The sequence below is a fragment of the Magnolia sinica genome, chromosome 12 (genome assembly GCF_029962835.1).
Source record: "Magnolia sinica isolate HGM2019 chromosome 12, MsV1, whole genome shotgun sequence".
In the NCBI taxonomy this organism is placed as follows: domain Eukaryota; kingdom Viridiplantae; phylum Streptophyta; class Magnoliopsida; order Magnoliales; family Magnoliaceae; genus Magnolia; species Magnolia sinica.
This window is the reverse complement of record NC_080584.1, coordinates 60,831,822-60,846,016: the sequence shown is the minus strand read 5'-3', so window position 1 is coordinate 60,846,016 and position 14,195 is coordinate 60,831,822. Positions and strand designations below refer to the sequence as shown.

The window sequence follows — 14,195 nt, the reverse complement described above, 5'->3', positions numbered from 1 at the left end:
ACTTGAGTTTTGGATATGATTCAATTTTGGGCTCATACCTTAAAATGATCCGTTAAAACAGATGGACGGCGTGGATAAGACACATACATCACAGTGGGTTTCATAGAGTTTACTGATTGGACAATCTACTTCCCACCAAAGGTTTGTGTGGGATGGATGCCATTCATTGCGCGGACCCACTCCAGATAGAACTCCGTATGCTCTTATCGTACTGAATAAACTCTTTTCGGCCCACCGTGAATGTATGTGGTTAATTCACACCGCCCATCTGTTTTTTCAACTCTTAAATCAGCTCATTTAAGAGGTTGAAACTAAAATTGAAGCATATAAAGAGGCTCAACTGAGCCATACCATATGAAACAGCGGGAATAATGACTTTCACCGTGGAAACCTTGCTAGGCCTCACATCAACATTTATTTGTCATGGTCTTAAGATCAAAATATATATATATTATATTTGTGTTTTCCATTCATCCAAATATATATATATATATATATATATATATATATATATATATATTTGGATGAATGGAAAACACAAATATAAGCTTGATCCAAAACTTTAGTAGCCCTCAAGAAATTTTCAACAGTAGATGTTCAATTCATGGTTTTTCCATGGTGTGGACCATTTGAGATTTGTGCATGCTTCATTTGTAAAATGCATGAAAGGAATGGATAAAATATATAAGTCACGCTGGACCCTACAGTGTTTACTCAGTGCGCTTTGCGCTTTGCGTACATGATACCACGCTATCCGCTTCCCGGCTCATGTTAGGACATGCCTCAGATGAAAACACCCATGTTGAAACCTTTACCTGGCCTACCATCCAACTTGTAAGGTGATTCCCACCAAGTCCAAGGGAACACAAATATCAATCTGATCCAGAGCTTCTGGGCCCTAAAAAGATTCCAATGGCTAGTTCTCATTGTTCCTTATGATGTGGATCACTTAAAATTTGAACTTGTTGGTCTTTAATCTCAGTTGATAACATGATCTAGCTTAACAAATAAATGTATGAAGTGGATGACATACAATTATTGTCCCACGTAAACAACTTAGGCATATATACATTTATTTCAAAGAAAAGAAAAGGTGGTAACTCACTGTTCACATCATCTAAGCATTATCATAATTAATGATTATTTTGTGAAATCTTTTTTTTTCTTTCTATATGTTAGGTGTTGTTAAACCTTTTCCACTCCCATTGATTTTTAGGAAATTGATGATATCCAAACATGCTCAAATGTCTTTTTATTTGATATTAAGTATGGTTCTTCGTACTAGGCTCTTAGAAATTGTATATCAAGGATAATATTAAGTCAGTGTCCCAAGATGAGATCGGCTTAGCCTCTAATTCTCATGGAAATGTCCATTGAAGTACAAGTAAGAGATATTTTTCATTGTTAAGCATTGGATAAAATGTCCCCCATTTTCACCGGGGTCTTGGTATCGATTCCCTAGTGGGGGTGTCTAAGAGTGGAGCGTGTACTGACAGTGTTGTGTGAATTAACAAGCTAATCTAAAATAAAAGGTACCCCATTTTGATGGTTAGATGATTAAGCAATAATAATTTTTTTCTTGGTGCATCTAAATTGGGGACCCATAATTTTGACAGTTTAATTTGACTTGCTTGTAGTCTGTATAAGCAATTTCTAACTACTAAGTGCTTCCTTCCTATCACCCATCACACACTCTACAGGGTATTGACTGTAAGGTGATCTGCACATTTTCATATTAAAGAAATAAATCTCATGCATTTGCTAAATTGATAGGGAATTTCTAGGCATTCAAGCCTTTTAATCTCTTTTTTTCAATTGAATGCAAATGTTCTTTTACATTTTGTTCACTTAGAGCCCTTAATATGTACAAGTGTGGCATGTGGTTCTGTGATCCACATATGGTTTAATATGCTAACTTTGATTCATCATGTGTGTCTATGTATATTGGGTGTGGTAGATCCGAATATGACTCGAGTTGAATCGAACACCTTGTGACCCCAAGCATTGAAATAGACCTATTAAGATTGGATTTGTGAAGATCGGACGTCTATCTAGCCACCGATTGTACAAAAATAAGTGATTGGCGAGGGGGAGGGAGAGGGTTCATGCTTTTAATAAATTATATTTCCTTTCGGACAAAGGATTTTTAATTAAGCATGTGATGGCTTGCACTGTTCAATAATAAGACAATATAACTTAAAGAAATAAGCTATGCCTAAGCCAATAAAAATTAATAGCGTAAATAAAACTGTAATCAATTGAAAAGGGAAACAAATGAGAAATAAAATGAATAACTAATGAGAATACATTCATCATTTGGTAGAACACCAAGCTTTGTAAGTAAGAAAGTTGTCATGTTAGAAATGTATGGGCCCAATATGGAATACCCATAACGGACAATGGAATGGACAGATTGGATTGACCACATGGGCCTCATGTGGGGCCCATAGAAGTGGGTGTGCAGAGCCCGTAGGTACCTCACAAAGTAACATAATGGCCTTCATCCAAAGAGCCATAATCAGCAAGGGCCCTCTTTCATCCGAGAAGTGTGAAAGCCACATTAACGGTGGTGGAATCCATCAATGGGAAGGGAATTCCACCACCATTTAAATGCTATAAGAAGGCAACTTCGCTTCCCTCTCGACTCACTAGATTTTGGTGATAACTTATTAGATGGTAGGTGAAAAGGAGCAGAAGACAAGAGTAGGATTATATTTTCCAACGAGCTCCATCTATCACTAATGGCGGTTAAGGTACACACTATCAACCCATAAAATCTAGCCCTAGTACAGCATATGGAGATTTAAGTGATGAAATCATTTTACATATGGTATTAGAGCAGTCCATATGACTGCCCATGGGGCATGTTATTATCAAAATATCTCCTCCTCTCTCTGTTGAAGATAGAATTTGGCAAAAAGTATTTACACCCACTATGCCCAAGTGAGTGTCAACGGTGGTATTTTCTTTTTGGAGAAGATGAATTTATTTGGCTATGTCACACCCTGGCTCTAGAAACCTAAGTTCGCTTGACTCAGTTGCCGAGTAGAGGGTGTGACTCGGTGGGAGGAGACAAGTATTATACACACAACCATAAGAAGTATCACAAATAGTAAATTTAATTAATCATCATGCATCTAAACATGACTATCAAATATCTACTGATTGATATCCGGTCCGAGTTTATATATCATTATTTAAAGAAATAAATATAAAACGAAAAATTCTTTATTCTCGTAACAAATCTCTAAGAGCATGCCTCTCGAAGTCATCACTCCACACACAAAGACTCCAGTTCATTTTACTATTCTAAATGGTTTTCCAATCAACAGAATGAGCTACCCACCTAACAAGTAATTATGCATATGATTCACAATACACGCATGATACAACTGCATATATCAAAGTCTCAGTATGTCACATTACCATATAAACATTTTCTTTAGTGAACAACTAAGGCTATAGTTGCACGCAACGTTCGGCCTGCCATCACCCATTTGACCGAGATCCATACAAGCCTAACACATGTATAAGTATACTCATATTTTGCGTAAATACTAGATTGAGGTGTCTCACATACCGTGTGTAATTGTAGAGTCTAGCAATGAGTAGCCCACTTTAATGTAACGTCCTAAATTTTTGTTATTTTGAATTTTCAAAAACTCTTAAAAACTTTCGATATGACTAGCCTACGTGTCGCTTATTGACCCTTGACGTTCGAAGTGAGCCTATACGCGGGTGGTACCGGTAAAGAATCGCACAAATCCGATCAATCAACCGTAGGAAGCCAACGAATCCGCTCAATTACTTAAATATCAAGTTTAGCCTCGGGATTTGTTCATGTAGGGTCCAAATCTAGCTGACCTATCACTGACTAATCAAGACAACCGTAACTAAATAAAGATCTACCTAAAGCCGAGACAAGTAGGGGTCAAATCTTAATTAACAAACCAAATCAATCTAGTTACTCCTTTAGCCTAAAAACCAACTGTTTAGAATATTAAGACCCAATTACCATTTTCACAAATTATAAATAGGTCACACTATGAACGTAGTTAATCTAAACTCTAATAATTGCGCACAAGAAATCTTAATACCAAATTCATTCAAAAAATGCTCCAATTTTTCAAATAAGCTCTAAACCGCTCGTCAGTGGCCCACTAAACCCGAAATTATAAAATAATGTCGGTCTCACTGGGCTTGACGCCCATCAAGGGTGGTAAACTAAGATAGTGCCCAAAATTACTCAACTTGGGCAAGAATCTAAGTGCTTCAAACGCGTGATTCCCTATGTTGAAATCTGAAACTTAAGTGAAACGAGTCACTTTATTCTTTCACGAAGTTGTGACTTTTAGACCGTTGATTTATAGCCAAAGTCAGGGTACCGACTAAAGATATTTCTCCAAACATATCTGTATAGCCGTGGCCCCGATCGATCATCGATGACCGTTAAAAAGACTTCTAATCATATATGCCAATCCGTATATCCAAATGGCAGGTCGATCATATTCATATATAAATCATAATTATGGTTAACTATCATATGGTGTATATTAACCCTTGCACCCCATAATGGGTCTCAAATGTTAGAAACAACCCCCTCAATGGTTAATATAATGAATAAAGGGTCATTAGGGCCATACGCACCAAATCTGGTGATATAAATATTGGGGGCCTCCTTTGCTCCCATATGAATTTCACATCTTATGAGAGAAAGAGAAAAAGGAAAGGAGAAAGAGAAGAAGAGAGAGAGAAAAAGAGAAAGAGGAAGAGAGATTGAGAGAGAGAGAGAGGGAAAGACCTTGGTGCTTAGGGGTTAGTAGTTCATCGATCGTTTTCCTCCGGCAAATCCACCCCACTCGTGATTGGGAGGTAAGAAATAAATCCTACTTTCCAACTAGGTTTTTCTATGATGAATTGCATGAATCTTACGTAGTTCTTGGTATGTGTATATGAATTTGTGATTTTTTCCAAATCTATAATCCTAGGAGCTCAAAATCGAAGATTCCTTCTTAAAGGTGCAGATCATTATTTCTAGGTTTCCATTTATTGACCCTTGAGGATCTCAGTTAATGATGTCTTGTATTGAATGAATTGTAATAGTCCGCATGTTCATATTTCATGTTTGATTGTATTATATGTTATTGGTTGGATATGGATGCTCCAGTTCGATGAAATGTCTAAGTGGTAGAATGTATTGATTTGTTAATGTTCACATGCTTGATTTATTGCCTAAGTGATTGTATTACTTTATGCATGCCCACATGTTTGATTTAATGCTTTAGTGAATGTAATACCCTATGGATACTCATGTGTTCGATGAAATGCCTAAGTGGTTGCGTAGTGAAATTTATACTATAATTGTGTGATATAAAGTTTAGTCCAAAGAAACACTTAAAATTGTTAAGATGTTAGGTCAACCGATAAATCACCCAAATTAAGGGGCCGCGCAAGTTAAGGCAGTCACTCTAGGCATGTTCGATCGACCCGGGTTGAATAGAGACGACTGACAGTAGCTGAACTACATGGGTTGCTTACACCCATTGCCGGTTGTGTCGTAATTCTCATAAGTCAATCAAATTAGTCCACTAGCCCACTGATCATGTATGTTCACAAATGTATGACATGACTAAATAGAATTTAGGATACCCCATTCCTAATGGATGTGTCCATTCATAACCATTAGTGCGATACGATCCCACTAAGACTCATGAGCAGGGCATGGTGGTATGGGACACCGTGTCCAAACTGTTAGCCTACGCTGGGGTGACAAGCCTCCCCGTAGTGACCAGTGAGTACTAAGACTTATGAGCCGGACATGGTGGTATGTGACACCGTGTCCGAGCTGTCGGCCCACGTTGGGGTGACAAGCCTCCCCATAGTGACCAGTGAGCACTGATAGAAGTGATAGATCATTATTTGAACGGCCCCCATTAAATTACCTGGCCGATGGTTCCATGCCAAAGTACCGTTCGAACAACCCATGCGTGAATGGAATTGGGTAATGAGCCCTTTCCTTGTGGTGATTTGATTTTATGTGATAAGGCCGACCTCTGTAACACCCTAGCCACTGTTCATCCGGGCTGTGGTCAGAGCGTGGGTTGTCATTCGGGTCCTTGATGTGGGATCGGTCGGGCTTCAAAAATAGCGCTCCAATCGGTCGAGGCACTGTATTATGGGCTATTACAACCTCGGAACTGAGTGATCATGTCACACCCCAAACTCGGAAACCGGGCTCACAAAATTCTCGATCGCCGAATCCGGCGCCGATAGCCTCCGTAGAACCCCATTCTCAGCTCTCAGCGCCCATTCGCCAGGTTCCGATCCTGGGATGTTACAAGGAGGATTTTCAACATCAGTTTGATTTGTAATAAGCATAACCAAAGGCATAACCCACAAACAACAACCAGAAACTCCATCACATTTCTACTATGATCAAAAACTTTACAAGCACAATGAGCATAAAGGGAAATACAATGAAGATAGACCAAAAGCTCCAGAAAGATCTGCTACGTGCTCAAGCCTTAGCGCTGCTGCGATCCAACGTCACCTGCACGCAACGGTCGTGCATAAGCTTATAGAAAGCTTAGAGGGTGGTAAAAGTGTATGCTCAAGGTGGTAATGCAGCTATGCAGTATCAGAGTAATGCGGAACATGCTGATGAATGCCAAGAATACCATAGCCGTACCAAGGCCATGCGGTGCAAAGCACAAATGATGTCGGCCCTACCAAGGCCATGCAATGCGAAATGCAACTCAAGCATACAAATCCTCATCTAAGTCCACATGTCAATACGGCTCAAATCTGGAATATCACCGAGGTCTAGTACACTCTAAGCCGGATTGCCGTCCCATCGCGCGCAATAAGGTGAGTGAAAAAGACCTCACTATCCGCCTGCCAATATCGGGCTCGGCTCGTCAATAGCGGACCCATTCCTCGAGCTGGTCAGACTCAGCCTAGCATTGCCCCCTACTCTCAGGCGGGTAAGGTCGCACCCCCTTCCAACCGACCACGACACAGTGGAAAGCGCAACCGTCTGGTAATCGGCACTCAGCGCTCATGCACCCACTCGGTCTAGACGTTGGAGCAACCTCTTGGTACCATAAGGGTTTAGGGACTTTCACCCAGGGATATCTATCGCACCCCATGTAGAACAATATTTCCGGTATCCAATCCTGCCAACCACAATACGTCTGTGGAGGCTATGGCCCTGATGTCTCTAGGGCGTACAGTAACCATATCACACAATGTGAATGCATGAATCACACTATCCAGTCATACAGCAATCCTGCGCGTATCGTGCGCTCATGTAGGGCAACACCCCCTGTACGGGAGCCCCTAAACAATCTGCCCGAAGGCATATGCTATGATCAGTCATTTCTCATATCAAGCATACGTATGATGCATATGATCATGAATCATGGAACTAAACATGTTATATGGGATGAATGATGTTAATGACGAAGATGGGCCTAGACGGCCTACACATAACACGTACGAGCCTAACAATGGGCCCTAGGGAAAGTCATAATGCTGACATTTAACCAACACTATACTTGCAATGTGGACGTCAAACCATCATTGCTCCCAAGGCATAGCCCAACGTAAACATCATTACATAACCCATGTTGGAATCGTACATTGCAATGGACCTTACGTACATCCCATTGGGCCTTAATTACATCAAATGGGCCATATCATATGGGCCTTATATTCATCAAGTGGGCCACATCATTGGTCTGCACCAATGGGCCTTATGTGCATTGCAATGGACCATGACCCGTGGGCCTTAGAGTGCATCAAATGGGCCTACTCACATGGGCCTTATGTGTATCAAATGGGCCTCGCCAATTGGGCCCCATATATACATCAAATGGGCCTCAACCCATAGGTCCTAATACATCTTAATGGGCCTTAACCCATGGGCCCCTAACACATCAAATGGGCCTCGACCCATGGGCCTTACATATAAATCAAAGTAGGCCTCAATCATGGGCCACAAGGAAACTGAGGTGGGCCTCACATATATATCAAGGTGGGCCTCAATCACAGGCCACAAGCAAACTGAGGTGGGCCTCCCACACCAATAAAATATATATATAATATAGTATATAATATATATATATATATACACAATACATACAATATTATATATAACATAATATTATATATATGTATATATATATATATATATATATATATATAGATATATAAAAGTATATATACACACACGTACATATCCACACACGCACGCACACCACACGCCCACCGTCCCTGGACGGTGGGGAATATCACAAACATCACAGCGGGCTCCACCGTCCTCCTGGACGGTGGCATTAAAATACATAAATCACTGTGGGCTCCATGTGGGGCCCACCATAGTGTTGATATGCCATCCAACCCGTTGATAATGCCACGTGGGCCTAGATGAAGGGTGAAAACAAATTTCACCCTGATCCAAAACTGCTGTGGACCCAAAAGGGGTTTCAAAGGTAGAGGTTCAATCCCACTGTTTCCTACGGTGTGGGCCACCTGAGTCTTGGATCTGGCTGATTTTTGGAGTGGACCCACGTCAGGGGATGGCCCACCCTATGAACGGGTTAGATGACAGGTAAACATCAAGGTGGGGCCCACGGCTACAGCCGTGCTTGGATGCCCGACCGCCCGTCCGTCCGCTGGACGCTGTGCGCAGGCAGCGCCTGCTGCCGTCTGACACAATAGCGGCAGCTGCTGCTACTGTGTATTTATTTTTTTTTATTTTTGTTTTTTCATGGTTTTCATAGGTAGGGTCCACATCTAGGCAATCCACTCCGTCCAATGGCCCTCCATGGTTCTAGACAAACACAACAAGCCCAATATTGGGCATATTTCAGTGTATAAACAATCAGGGGAGGTTTTAGTGGTGAAAACCACCATTTGATATGGTATGGCCCGCTAGGACCTCGGGTTGACACCATTCTTCGGTTCAACGTCTGAAATGAGGTTGAGAGGGGAATGGACGGCGTGGATTGAAGACATACATCAAGGTGGGGCCAAAATGAGTAGGCCTCCTCTATTGGCTTGGAACCAAGTCAATATTTGTGTTTTTCTACAAAACGTCCAGCGTCCGTGGACACTGGACTGTTGGCCGTGCAAGGTGGGCCTGCTCATATGGGCCACCATTGATGGATGGTGTGGGTACAAGACAAGCAAAGTGGGCCCCACTTGTAGGTGATTTGGATGGGATACATACCTTGTGGTGGTGGGCCATACAACCTCATTATCATAACAAAAAATAAAAATAAAAATAAAATAAAAGGGAGATATAGAGAGTGAGACCCGCGTGATGGAGGGACCCCGGCACTATGGGCCCTCCCTTGCACTAAATCATACATCAAGTGGGTCCCATTACATGTGGGTCCATGAAATCAAAATCCAACGGTGGAGATCCCTTCTCCACTAAAATAGACGGTCTATATGACCCTAAGCATGCAAGGAAATAAACATCATGATGGGGTCCATGGAGAATGGCCCCATCATGGAATGATCATGATGATCCAAGTGGGCCATCGACCACATCTTAGGGTCCAAAGTGAGATCCAAACCATTGATCGGTTGGCCTCACTTGGCCCATCTTAAAAACATCAAAAACTACCCTATCAAGGCACCCACCGCTTGATCTTCTTGCTCCATTGGCTTCCTTAGCTCCTTGTGCTTCTCTTTGATGGAGGAAGATGAGAAATGGATGGTTGAGATGAGAGATCTAAGGATGAAAAGGTGGGCCACACATGTAGCTTGGGAGATATGGGGAGAGGCTCATACGTATGGGATTTTTTCTTGCTTATGGGAGAGTTTGAAAATGAGAGAGACTTGTAAAGGAAGAGAGAGAGAGAGAGAGGGAGTGATGGGTGATGGAGTGATGGATGTGGTGGTGATGGGTGTAAGAGGCTCTTTTTGACTTTTTTGGTAAAAGTTGTAAGAGAGGGTATGGGTTGTGTAAGAACTTTTTGACTTTGGGGCTTGCTTGGGAATGAGTGAAATGTGATGTGTACTTGACATGATGGGATTGATGGATTGATTGATTGATGTGATACATTGTAGAGATTTCCTCGGAATTCGCACACGCGACGTTTTCCTCGCACCGAACGCTGGCCCACATCTCCCAACCAGGGTATCGCCTCGGCGCGCAAGTCGCGGCATCGGAACCGCAGCGGCGACGCGGCCGCTAAGGTATAAGTCCTGAGTTAAGTCGACTCGGGCTGATGGTATGAGAATCAGGGTCACGCGCAAATACCGATTAAGGGTCGAAGGTTGCCGGAATTCGACCGGAAAGACCACAGAAGCCTATGGAACGGTACGGTCTAGGATACGGGGCTTACAAATCATACTCGGTTTGGGTGACGACCCATACCGGGTTGATCCTCATACAGTTAGGTATTATACTGTACCTTTAGAATTGTTGATTTATGAGATAAACAGGTGATATCAAAATTTAGATCAAGGGACTAGTAAGGAGTCATTACGTGCAGCAATAAGCCATGCGATCCGGATAAGGACTCGTGATATAACGTCGGTATCCTAGTTTCACCAATATGTTGAATGAATTGAACTTAATAATTACTTGGTTAACATGATCATTCATCGCATCACATTAGTTTAGAATGTGACGAAACAGGCATTGAAGTCGCATGTTGAGGAAGTGTTGTCATTTGTGAACCACGTGGTCGAAGTCGCGTGCTGAGGGAGTGTTGAATGGTGAGAGCATGTATCATGTCATATCTTCATATGCGTGTTTAACAAGAGTATTTAGGAAATGTTCGATTTCTTGTTTTATCATTACCTGTGCTGATTGAGTTAATAACATGTGTAACTTAGAACTAATGGACCGCTGAGTTAGCTACTTGCTTCCACCTGGGACGGTGTTTTAAAACACCAACCAGGCGTATCATTGATGCAGGTACTAGTGAGACCTCAGACAAGTAGGCTTATATCGGGTTGTGCCAATGCCGATATGTTTTGGAGAATTGAGCGTAAACTGAAAGTTTTACGCTTTAACCACCTTGGGTATATATATTATGGATTGTGGCTTGTATAATCTCATTTTGGGCGATCATTACTATTGGAATTGTATTTTTGACTCTTAGCCCTATATTTCTGAATCTTTTGTTATCTCTACCTTGCTTTAGATCAGTTAAGTGAATTGTGTTACTCTGATTATCTGTGTGCGGAATGAATATAAATCTGAATATGGTCACATGTGTATTTTCATTAAGTTAACACCCGGGAACTCGGGAACGGGGTCTTTGTACTCGGGTGCCAATTTTCAGGACGTTACATCTAAAGCTGGCCAAACTTCATCCAAGGAGGATGTCCTATTGGTACCAACTTGAGTTGCATTCGGAACTTTGCTCAAGAATTTAAAGCATAACTCAATTCCCGAGTTATCTAGTGTTTTCAGAATAATTACACATCACAATACAAGTTAGTTGCATATTTAAATAGATAACAACAGATTATGAAAGTTAAGCAAAATCAAGTATGTAATGTTATGCAATGCATGTGGAAAAATCCATCCGTGATAGTGACTATTTACAAATATCGCTCCCTTAACATGAGAGTGTCATTTTTTATCTTTTTAGTATTCATAAGTTTTCTGATTGGTTATCTTAACACACATGATCCTTATCCATTGTTAAAACCCAAGAATTTTCTATATTAGGACTTTCTTAATCGGGAATCATAAAACTTTCTATAACTGAAAATCTTGCCAAAGATGGCTCCTTTGTAAGTAAAATAGAATTTTCTACTATTTTAATCGTATTATATCCAAATCTAACACTATATCCTTAAATCTATGCCATAAATCATCATCCATACCATAATCCAAGTTACGAGCATTTTTGAACGTTGATCGATGGTCATATCTTAGCGTAACTCTTCAAGTTAGAAAAATAGGTTTAGATTCATTGAATGTTAAGATCCAACCATCCATTTCTTTCAAATTCTAATTATTCAGTTTGAACAGTCCTGATTGGCCCTAAAAGGGAGGGTCTGATTTAGATATAGATTGAATAGATCTTAAGTTCCACTAATCTATTCATTTAATCAGTTGATTGGGCCCTCGATAAATGGTTAAGTCTACCATATTAAGTTTCTAATGGTTAAGATATACTTTCTAGATTCTTTTAATTTTAAACGGATCGAATCTAAGATCATAAGGTGTAGATTAATCATTGTGATCACGATTCCAAGAGATGCCATCCAAATCTATATAAGTGGCAGGATCCATCATCATCCTAATATACATGGTGGGCACTTAAGATTACACTTGTCACATGTGGCCCACCGTCGTATCACCCGTACATGTTGGATCCTTCCACACAAAAGAGAGTTCACCACTTGTGGCTAGATCTAACATCTGATAATTACTAGGTTATCATGCATATCATGGCATTCTTACATTAAGTAGTTTGTGAAAGGTACATGGAGTCGCTTGATAAGGGAGTGTTGGCATTATGTGAAATAGGCGTTGAAGTCGCTTGTTAGATTGTGAGGATCATACATCATCCTAGTATATAATTCATTCACCTAAAAAGACTAGATATGAAATTGTTTGTTTTGTTATGCTATCATTTCTTGCGCTTGATTATATTGATAACATGTATAACTTAGATAATGGTACCACTGGGTTATCTACTCACTCCCACCTGGAATGGTGTTTTAAAACAGTAACTAGTTGATATTATTAATGTAGGTACCACCAATATCTCAGACGTGCAGACATAGACCGACTTACAGGATCGCCATGATGTTTTGGAGCATTAAGTGAAAACAACATACTTTTCACTTTTTTTGGACATGTTTATTGTGGCTTGTGTAATCCCTATTTGGGCGGACGCCACTTTTGAAATTGCACTTTTTGAATATTAGTCATATATTTTTGAGTTTAGTTATCCCTACTTAGCTTTTAATGAAGCTAATTTAAAGCTACTCTAATTATTGATCATGGATGAATGTTAACTAGATTGCATGTGTAGGCACGTGGGACCTTTTCCACATGTAATTTTATTAGGTTCTCACTCAGGAACTTGGGATTGGAGTCACTGTACTCAAGTGCCGATTTTTGGAGCGTGATAGACCCACTAAGATGGTCATGTAAAATCTACTCCGTTTATGGGTTTCTTCAGTTCATGTTTGAAAAATGGCGAAAAAATGATGGAGATCCAAGAATCAAATGGGCCATAAAACAGGAAACTATTGGGACGGAAACTACAACCATTGAAACTTGACCTGTTGATATCATAATTTCAATTTGAGATAACTACACCCACTTGTAGTGTCTGAAACATTTATTCAAATGATTCATCAAGTGCAACACACTTTTGAAAAATGTAACAATTTTACTGTAATCATCCATTATGTAGGCTACTGATTGGATGGTCAGGATTAGCACACTAGTTTGATTCTCAAGAGAAGTAATGCAACTCGATCCACCAAATGAGGGAGGCAAATTGGATGGTGACGTCAACATCACCAAACTAGGTGGTGTTAGGCATCATGCGATCCATTGTGATGTATGTGTTTTATTCATGTTATCTATCCATTTTGACAACTCATTTTAGGGCATAAGCCTAAAAATGTATATCAAAATCCCAAGTGGACTACACCACAACAAAAAGTAGGGATAATGACACTAACATTATAACCTTCCCAAGGCCCACCATAATGTTTATTTGCCATCCAACCTGTTGATAAGATCACACAGGCAAGGATGCATGAAGGGACACAAATATTAGCTTGAGAAGTTTTCAATGGTGGGTGTCCAATCACCAATTACCATTGTTTCCCATGGTGGTCCACTTGAGCTTTTGACCTACTTCATTTTTTTGGCTTTGTGAATGTCCCCACGCGAGTTGTGCCCTCACTTCATTGGTCTACTTCTCTATTTGGTTTGGTTCAGTTGGAGTGATTAGGGTATTGACTCAGATAAGATAATGTATACAATTTGGTTTAGAGCCAACACCAACCAAATTAAGTTTAAAATCTACAACCAACTAAAAATCATATAATCGTTTAAGGGTTGGGGAATCGTAAGATTCACTTATCCAAGTGGCTCCTATGGTTGGTCTGCTGGCGGAGTTTCCAAGTAAGGGCTTCGGTTATGAAAAAAAGGGGTTAAACACTCTTTTCCGCCCCCCACGGTATTTGGTCTCTAC

General features: G+C 40.5%; 1 long non-coding RNA gene across 1 annotated transcript; it reads left to right on the top strand.

The window, feature by feature from the left end:
- Positions 1 to 2,664: 2,664 nt before the first annotated feature.
- LOC131220563 (uncharacterized) lies at positions 2,665 to 12,950 on the top strand. Its single transcript, XR_009158681.1, has 2 exons — positions 2,665 to 2,753; positions 12,734 to 12,950. It is a non-coding gene; the product is annotated as an uncharacterized LOC131220563 (long non-coding RNA).
- Positions 12,951 to 14,195: the final 1,245 nt, after the last annotated feature.